The sequence below is a fragment of the Mobula hypostoma genome, chromosome 5 (assembly GCF_963921235.1).
Source record: "Mobula hypostoma chromosome 5, sMobHyp1.1, whole genome shotgun sequence".
Classification (NCBI taxonomy): domain Eukaryota; kingdom Metazoa; phylum Chordata; class Chondrichthyes; order Myliobatiformes; family Myliobatidae; genus Mobula; species Mobula hypostoma.
In genome coordinates this window covers 110227742-110240997 of record NC_086101.1, presented here as the reverse complement: position 1 = coordinate 110240997, position 13256 = coordinate 110227742, and the positions used below count along the sequence as shown (strand labels likewise).

General features: G+C 44.8%; 1 protein-coding gene across 1 annotated transcript in view; it reads right to left on the bottom strand.

The window, feature by feature from the left end:
- The window catches only part of LOC134346256 (cornifelin homolog), a 44594-nt gene extending 31657 nt beyond the window's left edge, over nt 1–12937 (bottom strand). The window contains exon 1 of the mRNA XM_063047593.1: nt 12667–12937. The gene's annotated coding sequence lies outside the window, so the exon portion shown is untranslated. The remainder of the gene's footprint in view (nt 1–12666) is intronic.
- Nucleotides 12938–13256: the final 319 nt, after the last annotated feature.

Below are 13256 nucleotides of genomic sequence, written 5' to 3'. Positions count from 1 at the left end.
GGAAACTGTACAGATTGAAAAGGAGGAGGTGCTTGCTGTTTTGAGGAAAATTGAAGTGGATAAATCCCCGGGACCTGACAGAGTGTTCCCTCGGACCTTGAAGGAGACTAGTGTTGAAATTGTGGGGGCCCTGGCAGAAATATTTAAAATGTCGCTGTCTACGGGTGAAGTTCCGGAGGATTGGAGAGTGGCTCATGTTGTTCCGTTGTTTAAAAAAGGATCAAAAAGTAATCCGGGAAATTATAGGCCGGTGAGTTTAACGTCAGTAGTAGGTAAGTTATTGGAGGGAGTACTAAGAGACAGAATCTACAAGCATTTGGATAGACAGGGGCTTATTAGGGAGAGACAACATGGCTTTGTGCGTGGTAGGTCATGTTTGACCAATCTGTTGGAGTTTTTCGAGGAGGTTACCAGGAAAGTGGATGAAGGGAAGGCAGTGGATATTGTCTACATGGACTTCAGTAAGGCCTTTGACAAGGTCCCGCATGGGAGGTTAGTTAGGAAAATTCAGTCGCTAGGTATACATGGAGAGGTGGGAAATTGGATTAGACTTTGGCTCGTTGGAAGAAGCCAGAGAGTGGTGGTAGAGAATTGCTTCTCTGAGTGGAGGCCTGTGACTAGTGATGTGCCACAGGGATCAGTGCTGGGTCCATTGTTATTTGTCATCTATATCAATGATCTGGATGATAATGTGGTAAATTGGATCAGCAAGTTTGCTGATGATACAAAGATTGGCAGTGTAGTAGACAGTGAGGAAGGTTTTCAGAGCCTGCAGAGGGACTTGGACCATCTGGAAAAATGGGCTGAAAAATGGCAGATGGAGTTTAATACTGACAAGTGTGAGGTATTGCACGTTGGAAGGACAAACCAATGTAGAACATACAGGGTTAATGGTAAGGCACTGAGGAATGCAGTGGAACAGAGGGATCTGGGAATACAGATACAAAATTCCCTAAAAGTGTCGTCACAGGTAGATAGGGTCATAAAGAGAGCCTTTGGTACATTGGCCTTTATTAATCGAAGTATTGAGCATAAGAGCTGGAATGTTATGATGAGGTTGTATAAGGCATTGGTGAGGCCGAATCTGGAGTATTGTGTTCAGTTTTGGTCACCAAATTACAGGAAGGATATAAATAAGGTTGAAAGAGTGCAGAGAAGGTTTACAAGGATGTTGCCGGGACTTGAGAAACTCAGTTACAGAGAAAGGTTGAATAGGTTAGGACTTTATTCCCTGGAGCGTAGAAGAATGAGGGGAGATTTGATGGAGGTATATAAAATTATGATGGGTATAGATAGAGTGAATGCAAGCAAGCTTTTTCCACTGAGGCAAGGGGAGAAAAAAACCAGAGGACATGGGTTAAGGGTGAGGGGGGAAAAGTTTAAAGGGAACATTAGGGGAGGCTTCTTCACACGGAGAGTGGTGGGAGTATGGAATGAGCTGCCAGACGAGGTGGTAAATGCGGGTTCTTTTTTAACATTTAAGAATAAATTGGACAGATACATGGATGGGAGGTGTATGGAGGGATATGGTCCGTGTGCAGGTCAGTGGGACTAGGCAGAAAATGGTTCGGCACAGCCAAGAAGGGCCAAAAGGCCTGTTTCTGTGCTGTAGTTTCTATGGTTCTATGGTTCTATGGAGGGAAAAATTATGGTGGCAGAGTAGAATAGTGGTTAGCACAACACTATGACTGTGCCAGAGAGCAGGATTCAACTCCCGCCACTGTCTGTAAGGAGTTTGTACGCTCTCCCATGATCGCGTGGGCTTCCTCCGGGAGCTCTGGTCACTTTCCACATTCCAAAGATATACGTCTTAGGGGCAAGTGGGTTCTGGCCATGCTAAGTTGGCGATACTTGTGGGCTACCCCACTGGACAATCCTCGGACTGTGTTGACCGTTGGTGCAAAAAAAATTACACATTTTACTATATGTTTCAATCTATGTGTGACAAGAAAAACTAATCTTTAAAAAAATATTTACATTTCTTCTGCTGACAGATGAATAGAGAACTTGGACTGTTCATGTAAGGTGATCATCGAAAGGAAACCCAAAAGAAATTGATCAGGGAACAGAGACGGGAGCTCACTCCCTCAAAGGGTGGTCACACAGAGTAGTGGGGGTGACTACGAGGCCATAGGATATAGGAGCAGAGTGAGACCATTCAGCCCATTGTGTCTGCTCCACCATTCCATCATGGCTGATCGATCTTCCCTCTCAATCCCATTCTCATGCCTTCTCCCCTTAACCTACTAGAATCTACCAAACTCAGTTTTAAATAAACGCAATGACTTGGCTTCTACAGCCGTATGTGGCAATGAATTATTCGGATTCACCACTCTCTGGCTAACAACATTCTTCCTCAGCCCTGTTCTAAAGGGATAACTGCTATTCTAAGGCCGTGTCCTCTGGTCGTCATCTCTCCCATGACTCGGTGGAGGCAAGGGGAAGCTGGAAGGGGAGAGAAAGGACTTGGGGATAGAGATGGTTACAGAGGAGGCTTGAATGGGACACATTTAATCAGATTGGCCAAATGGCACCTCCTCTGTATCTAAGGTTCTATGTAATTATCTGTAATTCCATGAAACACAATGCCCAATCTACAAATGTATGAAATACATCATAATTATACATAATCCAAAATAATTTCTGGATGCACAACCAAAATTATAGTATCACATTTAAACCCTGACTAGAACTAGGAGGAAGAAAAGACCTGGTACATTCAAAGTTGTATAGGATTTATTACTTCTTATAATAGACAAGGGGTGATTAGAAACATTAGTGGATGTTAAGAGTAGAGGGAAACCTTACTGCCCTTTGGAGACCATCAATACTTTTAGATGTTTTTATGGATAGTTTGTAGTTATTCTAATATTTTGCTTGGTTGGCTATGTTAATCAATTCTGTGTGGGATTATGATACATTTGTTTTTATTATTTATTGGAACTATCTCAGATTTACTTTTTTAAAAAATTAATTTGTTTTTCTTGTTATTTATTTATCTGTTTATAGATATAGTGCAGAACTTCTGGTTCAATGAGTTGCATCGCCCAGCAACCCACTAGCCTACTCAGGGGAAAATTTACGATCATCAGGAGGCAACACACACAAAACACTGGAGGAGCTCAGCAGGTCAGGCAGCATCTATGTGAACAGTAAATAGTTAAAGTTTCAAGCTGATACCATTCATCAGGACTACTAAGCAGTACGTCTTTGGAATATGAGAGGAAAACCCATGTTGTCACAAGAAGAATAACCATATAACCATATTACAATTACAGCACTGAAACAGGCCATCTCTGCCCTTCTAGACCATGCCGAACGCTTACTCTCACCTAGTCCCACCGACCTGCACTCAGCCCATAACCCTCCATTCCTTTCCTATCCAATTTTACTTTAAATGACAATATCGAACCTGCCTCAACCACTTCTGCTGGAAGCTCGTTCCACACAGCTACCACTCTCTGAGTAAAGAAGTTCCCCCTCATGTTACCCCTAAACTTTTGCCCTTTAACTCTCAACTCGTGTCCTCTTGTTTGAATCTCCCCCACTCTCAATGGAAAAAACCTATCCATGTCAACTCTATCTATCCCCCTCATAATTTTAAATAGCTCTATATCAAGTCCCCGCTCAACCTTCTATGCTCCAAAGAATAAAGACCCAACTTGTTCAACCTTTCTCTGTAACTGAGTTGATGAAACCCAGGTAACGTTCTAGTAAATGTATGAACTCCTAGTAGATAGTGGCAGAATTGAACTCTGAACTCTGGAACGTGTAATAGCGCCATGCTAACCGCTACACTACCGTGCCACCTCCTATTGTTACATTTTTTTCTGTCTGCTCAGCACATTAAATGATGTCACAACAACTAGTGAAGCATATAGATGTTCTGAACCCTGGTGGTCAGTGAATAAGTAGGATCCTAGAGGGTGTGAGGTGAGAGTGGGATTAAACTGGATGGGGTGTTAATGGGTGGGGGGAGTGAGAAATTGGGATTGGACTGGGGGGCATGGTACAATCCGAATAGATTTATTATCGCTGTCTTATATGATGTGAAATTTGTTGTTTTGCAGGACTAAAGACAAGTTATGAGGTGTTTCTGGTCCCTCCCTTTTTCATTGCTATTTTGGGTGACTTTGATCAGGGTGGCCTGCAGCTAGCGGAAAACACAGCCCTAGACTGAACTGAACTGAGCTGAGCTGAGCTGAGTATACCTCGACTCTTTCAATTTTGTGTTTTATATTCTGTGATTTTCACACTTTTTTTGCCATTTACACAAGTTGTTTATGTGGAATTTTTTTGCACATGGATTGGGTTGGTATGAGAGTAAGAAAAAAGGAAAAGAGGGAGAAAGGGGCAGAGACTCTCCTTTTTCTCCCTCTGTCCCTCTGACTATACCCCTTGCCCATCCTCTGGGTTCCCCCCGCCTTGTCTTTCTCTCAGACCTCCTGTCCCATGATCCTCTCGTATCCCCTTTGCCAATCACCTGTCCAGCTCTTGGCTCTATCCCTCCCCCTCCTGTCTTCTCCTATCATTTCAGATCTCCCCCTCCCCCTCCCACTTTCAAATCCCTTACTCACTCTTCCTTCAGTTAGTCCTGACGAAGGGTCTCGGCCTGAAACGTCGACTGTACCTCTTCCTAGAGATGCTGCCTGGCCTGCGGTGTTCACCAGCAACTTTGATGTGTGTCGCTATAATACTGATACATATGACTTTAGCTTCTCCTTCTCAAATTGCAGGGTGTATTGTATCATATTATGATCACATGTCCCCTAAGGGTTCCTTTACCTTAAGCTCACTTATCCACGGTTCCTTTAACTTAAGCTCTCTAATCAACTCTGGTTCATTGGACAACACCCAATCCAGAAGAGGGCATGTTCCATATGCTGAGGATCCATAGTGAAAGATGCAACTTTCTTGAGACACTGCTTTTGAAAATGTCCCCAGCGGTGGGGAGGGTTGTGTTATGATGGAAATTGAGATGGATACTTGATCTTGACCTCTACCTCATCAAGACCCTTTCACCTTATGTTCTACCTGCACTGCACTTTCCCTGTAACTAGCACTCTCTTCTCACTGCTGCCCCACCATCGAGCACATCTACACGAAATCAGCCGCCATAATCAGGAAGCCCCACCACCCAGGACGTGCTCTCTTCTCACTGCTGCCATCAGTAATGAGGCACAGGAGCCTCAGGACTCACACCACCAGGTTCAGGAACAGTTACTACCCCTCAACTATCCTGCTCTTGGACCAAAGGGGATAAGGGGATCACTCAGCTTTACTTGTTCCATCATTGAGATGTTTCCACAACCAATCGACTCACTTTCAAGGCATCTCACATTCTTGATAATTACTGCTTACTTATTTATATAATTGTTTCTTCTTTTTGCAATGCATAGAATTGGTGTATGTGTGACGTTGTTGTAGCCCTTCTGAACCCCGTCCTGCCTTACGGCATCAGCCCTGCCTAAATATGCCCAGGCATGCCTGGACAAGATAGAAAACTTTTCAGCTTGCATTTTAATTGACTTGAATTATTAATTGACCTAGCAAATTTAGGCGATTAAAAAAATGGTGTGTGATAGGGAAATGTCATGGTGATCTTCAATATCATATACAAGAAACGGAAAACATAAAGCACGGTACAGGGCCTTCAGCCCACAAAGCTGTGTCGAAATGTCCCTACCTTAGAACTACCTAGACTTTACCCATAGTCCTCTATTTTTCTAAGCTCCATGCAGGCATCCAGGAGTCTCTTAAAAGACCCTATTGTTTCCGCCTCCACCACCGTTGCCGGCAGCCCATTCCACGCACTCACCACTCTCTGCGTAAAAAAACCCCTGACATCTCCTCTGTACCTACTTCCAAGCACCTTAAAACTGTGCCCTCTCGTGCTAGCCATTCCAACCCTGGGGGAAAACCTCTGACTATCCACACGATCAATTCCTCTCGTTATCTTGTACACATCTACCAAGTCACCTCTCATCCTCCGTCGCTTCAAGGGGAAAAGGCCGAGTTCACTCAACCTATTCTCATAAGGCATGCTCCCCAGTCCAGGCAACATCCTTGTAAATCTCCTCTGCACTCTTTCTGTGGTTTCCACATCCTTCCTGTAGTGAGGCGACCAGAACTGAGCACAGTACTCCAAGTGGGGTATCAACAGCCCAAAATCCATGAGATAAACCCAAAGGTATTCAGGAAGCAAAATCTTTGTTGTTCATTGTATTTATTGCTTATTTTTTTATTATTATTATGTCTTTCCTTTTGTATTTGCGCATTTTGTTGACTTTTGCACACCGGTTGAATGGCCATGTTGGTGTGGTCTATCATTGATTCTACTATCGTTATTTATTGAGTGTATCTGTAAGAAAATAAATCTCAGGGTTGCATATGGTAAAAATAAATTTATTTTGAACTTTAATCTGCATGCTGTTATTATTCTCCTTGTAATACTTCAATTAGATTATCTGTACACATGGTGTGAAAAACAAAGTACTTCACTGTGACACTCAAATTCATCATTATGTACCATGCCACTGTGACACTGGGAAACCAAATTGCTGGTTCTCCTCAGTAGCACCCCAGAAACTGTACCCCTCTATATTCATAAGGGGTTAATATACGGTGGCTGATTAATTCACTGACCCCAGGCGTCATTGGGATGTTGGAGGGAACCCGGGCACTTGGGGGAAACCCATGTGGTCACTAGGAGAACGTACAAACCATATGGACACACACTTCTGCGGAGAGGAGTAAACAGTCAGGACTGTCAGGACTGCAAAGGGAGGGGGAAGAAGCCAGAATAATAAGGTGGAGAGGAAGGAGTTAAAGGTGGCTGGTGATAGGTGAGACCAGGTGAAGGGTGAGGTAGTAGGTGGGATGGAGGAGGTGATAGGTGGAAAGGGTAAAAGACTGAAAAGGAATCCAGTAGGAGAGGACAGTGGACCTTGGACCGTGGGAGTAGAATGGCATCTATCATTAGATATAGGGCCCATGATTGCTCACAACCACAATGAAGGGTCTTGACCGGAAATATCAGCGGTCTATTCCTCTCCATGGATGCTGCCTGACCTGTTGAGTTCCTCCTGTATTTTGTGTGCGTTTCTAAGGAACGATTTGCTGGTCCAGAGAAGGTTTGAGAATTATTGCAGCCATGAGGGGATTAAAAGTCGGGCGAGGTGCATTGGGTGTTATAGGATGTGGAGACAGAGTGGGACAAACACCAGCGAGCACCTTCCTGGAGCGGAAACTATGTGCATCCTCTGTACTGGGGTGGGGGGGTGGGGGTGGTGGATTGTGAGATTGAGAGAGTCTGGTAATTTGCATCGACACTGAGCACCTCTTCCTGGAACATTCATCTACAGAGATAACCACAGGGAGATGAAACAAAGAGATTTTCACCGGTCCTAATGGCACATTGCCAAATTTATGCCTCCAATCTCTGAATCTCAGATCTCTAATTGAACTTACTCTTACACAATCCCTCGAAACTTACAGATGCACCTCCTGGGCTGTTTGTCTGCTTTGACAACATTTGATTCGCCCTTTCCTCTCGGGCAGCCTTCCTGCCTGCTTCCAGTTCGGTGTGGGACTTTGTATCCGAGAGACGAGAGCCCTGTCACCCCCGGGTTTGTGGGTGGGATCTCCTCACCCCTCCTAAGGTAGAAACAGCCCCACCAAACACAAATGCAGGACGGAGACTGAATTATCACGTACCAACCAACCATCAACTGTACATTTACAAGGGTCTCAGTTTACTCTCTCCATACTGAGATTCCTCCGCTCGCTTACACACCAGGGGGGCAATTTATGGTAGTCAATTAACCCACTGACCCCACACATCATTGGAATGTGGGAGGGAGCTGGAGTACTCGGTGGGGGGGGGGTGATAGGAGGGACACCGTACAAACCAGAGACACACACAGAGTGTTGGAGGTCAAGATTGAACACGAGCCAGTGGCTCTCCTCACTGTGCCATTTAACAAGTTCTGCCATGGTTGTGTTAGCACAGTCTCACAAAACCATGAAGTGCAACATGTCACTAAAGATTCATTTTCTGTATTCCCATTTAGACTTCTTCCCTGCAAATCTTGGTGATATCAGTGACGAGTCTGGTGAAAGGTTTCATTAGGACATTGCGGTCATGGAGAAATGGTATCAGGGTAACGAACCCACCAATGCTGGCTGATTAATTTTGGACACAAACGAGAAGCCTCAGACACTGAGTACAAATGAAAATCAGCAACAAAGCATTTTTTGCTTAGTTAAACTATTGTAACTTAATTGCACAATGGTGCTGACAAAGGCATTATATTCAATAAAAGTTAATTTCTTATTTCTCCAAATTCCTACGTGATGCAAGTAGTCTGAAATTATGTGTTCAAGAGGTCTATGTTAAACAAAATAAATTTCTGAGGAAGTAGCACTTTCAAAAAAAAATTGTTGTCCAGTGTAAGGGACACAAAAAAGGACGTTTAACACCGGCAGAGGTTCCCTCTTACCAGACAGTCTGATCGAACCGTCCTGCGCTTTAGGTTGCTACTGACAATAGAAGATCTAGGCACCCATTCAGCCTGGGTTTAACATTCCCTGGGTCATTTGAAAAGGTGTGATTTTTTAAAACTCGAATTACATCACAGAACAGGCCCTTCCGGCCCAATGAGCTGTGACCCCCAGCAACCTGCCTGACCACAGGACAATTTGCAATAACCATTTAATCTAGTAACGGGTGTGTCTGAACTGTGGGAGGGAAGTTAGGGATGAGGTTAGGGTTTTAGTCATGGCGATGTAAGGGAATTAGAGAACAGGCCAGTGACATGGACAATAAAGATTTTGCTTTCTGAATACCTTTGTGTGTATTTTGTGGATTTTGGGCTGCTGATCATGGAAGTCACCATGAAATTTCCCTATCATACATCAGTTTTTTAAAAAATTGCCTATATTTGTTATTTCAATTCGTTATTCAAGTCAGAATAACTGATGTCAAGATCAAGGAAGACATTTTTATTGGTCTACAAATCAAACAGGTCATCAATGACAGGCAATTGGAAGAACTTCTAGTTTGGCCGGAGAAAATCGCATGAAAGGCATTCAAGGATGTTGTTGAAAATTTTCTTGGCAACTATAGGGCTTCAAGCATACAAAACCATGAAGTGCAACATGTCACTAAAGATTCATTTTCTGTATTCCCATTTAGACTTCTTCCCTGCAAATCTTGGTGATATCAGTGATGAGTCTGGTGAAAGGTTTCATTAGGACATTGCGGTCATGGAGAAATGGTATCAGGGTAACGACCCCACCAATGCTGGCTGATTATTTTTGGACACATAAACGAGAAGCCTCAGACACTGAGTACAAATGAAAATCAGCAACAAAGCATTTTTTGCTTAGTTGAACTATTGTAACTTAATTGCACAATGGTGCCGACAAAGGCATTATATTCAATAAAAGTTAATTTCTTATTTCTCCAAATTCCTATGTGATGCAAGTAGTCTGAAATTATGTGTTCAAGAGGTCTATGTTAAACAAAATAAATTTCTGAGGAAGTAGCACTTTCAAAAAAAAAATTGTTGTCCAGTGTAAGGGACACAAAAAAGGACGTTTAACACCGGCAGAGGTTCCCTCTTACCAGACAGTCTGATCCAACCCTCCTGTGCTTTAGGTTGCTACTGACAATGGAAGATCTAGGCACCCATTCAGCCTGGGTTTAACATTCCCTGGGTCATTTGAAAAGGTGTGTTTTTTTAAAACTCGAATTACATCACAGAACAGGCCCTTCCGGCCCAATGAGCTGTGACCCCCAGCAACCTGCCTGACCACAGGACAATTTGCAATAACCATTTAATCTAGTAACGGGTGGGTCTGAACTGTGGGAGGGAAGTTAGGGATCAGGTTAGGGCTTTAGTCATGGCAATGTAAGGGAATTAGAGAACAGGCCAGCGACATGGATGAGGGACATCTGTGGGATGTCCCACCATATGTCGGACCAGCAGACCAGTGAGAACAAAGGCTGGTGAGATGCCTTGAAACGGCTAAATAAAAAGTACCCTCTTCTCATTGGGGTGGCAGGGTGGAGATAAGTCCCTACCAAAGGCACTCTTTCCTTGCGCTAGCCTGCAGGTCACCCTTGGGCAACGTGTAGCACCTGCTTAGCCCCTGACCAGGGTCGTGTCAAGCCATGGGAGTGGGTAGTGGATGGTCGTTTGAGCAGCTGATACTCATCACAAGTCCTGGTTATGCGACTACTAAACCAGGCAGACAATCTCTGAAGAGTATCGATAATGGCTGGGGTCACTGTCATGTAAAGACATTGCCCAGAAGCCGGCAATGGCAAACTACTTCTGGGGAAAAAATTGTCTAGCACAATCACGGTCATGGAAAGACCATAATCACTCACATTTATGACATGGCAATAATGAATGAACCACTTCTCAATAGTACAATCGGGGAGGAGGTACAGAAATCTAAAGACCCACACGATGCTTTTAGAACAGCTTCTTTCCCACTGCCATCAGATTTCTGATGGAGCCATGAACCATGAACTCTACCTCCTTCCTTGTCTTTTGCTATTTATTTATTTTGTAATTTTGTAGTAATTTTTAGGATCTGCACTGTACTGTTGCCACAAAGCAACAAATTTCATGACATTTTGTTAGTGATAATAACCCCAATTCTGAATCTGAATGTTACTCTGATCCTAATTCTGTTCTGTTTAGGGGTTTCTACCTGAGCCCGGCTTCTGAGGTCATGGACTGGAATACATTCAGTGGCATCTGTTCATTAATGCAAATATTTAAGTCAGCCAGGCATGTGGCAGCAGCTCAAACATCAGAATGGGGAAGAAATGTGATCTAAGTGATGATTGCCAGATGGGGTGGTTTGAGTATCTCAGAAACTGCTGATCTCCTGGGATTTTCATGCACAATATTAGTCTCTAGAGTTCACAGAGAATAGTGTGAAATACAAAAAAAAGGACCTGGTTATGTGAACACTGTTGCCAGGCAGTCAATTGCTGGAAAGTATTGATGATGGCTGGTGTCACCCATCTCGTAAAGATACTGCCCAGAAAGCAATGGCAAGCCACTTGTTTAGAACAATTTCCAGGAGCAGAAGTTGCATGGGCAAAATCACTTTGGTAAGGAGAGAGGTCAGAGGAGAATGGCCAGGCTGGTTCAAGCTGACCAGAAGGCCACAGTAACCATATGTTACAACAGCAGTGTGCGGAAGAGCATCTTTGAACAAACCTTGTTAAAAATAGACGCTAATGTCGATTAGAAGGACAGAGACACATTTACAGGTTTCAGATCACTGTGGTTACCAGTCGGGGGTGGGGAGAAACATTTTCCATTGCGGTCATTTGCATTTCCTTGAGGTATTGATGTGATTTGAGCTGATGTGGATGTCATGCAAAACAAAGCGTTCCATTGTAACTCAGTACAGGTGATAGCACACAACCATTCGCCACACCGTCACCCAACCAGAACATTTAGACACGGGCTGATAAGCGACAAGTGACATTCAAAGTTCATTGCGCATTTATTGCCAAAGTATGTAGACTGTACGGAACCTTGAGATTCGTCTCCTTACAGGCAGCCACGAAACAGAAAACCAATAGAACCCACTAAAAAAGACCATCACTCAACGTCAAGAAAAAAAAATCGCGCAAACAACTGATGTTCACGAAAGTGAATCCACAGCCACGAAGCCAGTCATCCCTTCAGCCGATCCAGTCGCTCATATATTCACGGGCCACAGCCTCAGTTTAGCGCAGAGAGGAGAAAACGTCGCGAACTGAACACCAGTTCGTCCCTCGCCTCCGGTCCCGACCCCCTGAATTTTTCAATCTGCTCCGGCGCTTAAATCGGCCAAACAACGGGTCGTTCCTCGCTCTCGGACCCGCGTCCTACAGCTTTGCCATGCTCTCTGGTCCGGACTCCGGCGCCTCGAGTTGGCCCGTACCCGACCTTTCCAATTTTGCCTGAACATTCAAACAGCCCATGTGCAGGGAGCGAGCATCTCCGAGGGTCAATACAATCCTAATACCGATTACTCCTCTCCACAGCGTCGAGGAAAGGGCATGGCCCAGATGGCCGGGGGCAGACGTCAGAATACGAAGGTGGGTAAGGGGAGGGAGTACAAGCTGACGGGTGATAGGTGAGACCAGGTGAGGGGGGGAAGCTGGGATGAAGTGAGATAGGTGGAAGAGGGAAAGGGCTGAAGAAGATGGCGATGCCAAGGAGAGGGTCCTATTCTGATACCCTCCTACTTTGTGCCACTCCCCAACCGCGCCCGCCCCCCAACTCACACCGCGGGGGAGACCCAGGTTCTTCAGGGTCCAAAAATCGAGGGAGGCATGTGTTAGAGGCCCCCTAAATCAATTATTCCGTAAGTGTCCTTGTCCCTCACGATTCAAACGAGCAAACTAAACACGCAACTGATAAAATCTCAGACTTGGAATTCCAGGAGAAACAGCTAGAATAGAAATAGTCTAAAATTAGCTTCCTGTTCAAAATGATCGCTTTCCCTGCCTGCACGTCAATATTATTAAATTAAAGGCTGTTAATACCTGGCCCGTGACAAGAAGCAACGGGCACTGTGACACCTCGAAGGAAGGGGGTCTTGTTCGGGGGCCTCGCTTCCTTTCCGTTCCGCGCGTTAGTACTGTACCTGGTGTTGGGTGTTGGCTCTCTCAGTCTCTGCACACCTCTGGGTTGCTGTCGCCTGACACTGTGATTTTTAAAGGCTTTCAGCGCGGGCAAACATTTGTCGTGTTAACCTTAACCCTTGAGTGCCCTCTATCCTGCACTATCTGCTCGGCGATCGCTCAATTTCGGCTGCCCTCACGAGGCGGGTGTCCACCTCCTTTCCCCTGACCCCCACCCTGGCGGCGGGGTGGGGGTGGGGGGTTGTTGCGGGCACAGCAACGGGGAGGGAACGTGGGACGGGGGGTGCCGACAGAGGCGACCGCTCTGCGGATAGCAAGATCGCGTCGACTGCGACCGGGTCGCCAGTTCGCTGTGGCCGAATGAACATGGACCGCGAGACGTCGTAGAAAAATATACCCCCCCACCGTCTATCTCACCCAACAATAAGAAAGGTGGAACAGGTTTGAAGTAAGGTTTAATCTTAAAGGTACTATCTTCAACAGGAGTGGCAAAATTTATATAATTACATAAAATTATAAAATATTAAAAGGCATACATATTTCTAATATACTATAAAAATTATGAGAGGCACAGAAAGATTATAAGACCATA